General features: G+C 45.4%; 1 non-coding gene across 1 annotated transcript; it reads right to left on the bottom strand.

Annotated features, from left to right (window-relative positions):
• Positions 1–473: 473 nt before the first annotated feature.
• Positions 474–547, bottom strand: trnan-guu. The gene has a single exon. It is a non-coding gene; the product is annotated as a tRNA-Asn (tRNA).
• Between the last annotated feature and the right edge of the window lie 573 nt (positions 548–1120).

Raw genomic sequence — 1120 nt, 5'->3', positions numbered from 1 at the left:
TTCATTTCCCAGGTCTCTCTGCCCGTGGAGCTGTGAAAGAGTGAATCATTGCAGAGTTTGTTTGAATCCAATCACTTCACATGTTTCGAAAGGGTTAAATATCTGCAAATGGCGAGTCTGGGTGTTTCATCCCGAAAGATGACATGGACATTCAGTTAAAAACAAAACCAGAAATTGCAGGAGCAACTCAGCAGGTCAGGCAGCATCTGTGGAAAGAGAATCAGAGAAAACCTTTTTGAGAACTCTTTTTGTTTCCTTATCCAGGTACAGCCAAACCTGCTGGGTTTCTCCAGCAGTTTCTCTTTCTGTCTCGGACTGTCAGCATCCACAGTCTTTTACGTTAGAAATTCAGTCAATTCAGAAACCCCTCTGTGCTTCCTCAGTGGAGAAGATTTCCGTTCGAGAAACATTTTCCTGACACCATTAAAAACGCGCAGCCAAGAACGCGGTAAAAGAGAAAATAGCAAGCACTCCGTCTCTGGGTGGTCTCGAACCACCAACTTTTCGGTTAACAGCCGAACGCGCTGACCAATTGCGCCACAGAGACAGACCCGAAAATCGCCTGCACAGTCTCTTTGAGAAAGCTGCTATTCAATTCATAATTCAACATGACCCGCCCAGAATTACCATTGTCTTCTGTCAGTTTTACTTATCCATAATAAAGCCTTGGACATTCGTAGTGGAGACATGGGGACAGTCTGATCCCACCATCTGCAGGCACATCCATGTCACGAGGAACTAGCCCTTTTACACCGGGGACATCGCCCTCCGAGCCTTTCAGTGTCTTGCCTCTTCCCGTATTTTCTCATTGGTCCCGAGTCGAGAAGAGGTTTAAATTCCTGATGTGCAGAGAATCCTTTCAATGTCTCAGATCAGTTCATGTCCCGAGAATATCAGAGTCAATCTCCCGGCCTCTTAAACAAGGGGACGGTGTCTGGACTGTCTCTGCTCAGTCGGACAGTTCATTCCTTCATTCTCCTCTAATTCCACTTCCCAAAGAGTTTCTAAAGACTCACAAAGCTGGAGACTGGGATTTCTGTTTTACTTCCTGAACATTTTTCCACCTGCCAACCGACAATATTTTGCGAAAACCTCTTCCCCATTCTACATTGAACATATT

The sequence above is a fragment of the Chiloscyllium plagiosum genome, unplaced genomic scaffold, assembly GCF_004010195.1.
Source record: "Chiloscyllium plagiosum isolate BGI_BamShark_2017 unplaced genomic scaffold, ASM401019v2 scaf_25630, whole genome shotgun sequence".
NCBI lineage: Eukaryota > Metazoa > Chordata > Chondrichthyes > Orectolobiformes > Hemiscylliidae > Chiloscyllium > Chiloscyllium plagiosum.
This window is presented reverse-complemented; position numbering and strand designations above follow the sequence as displayed.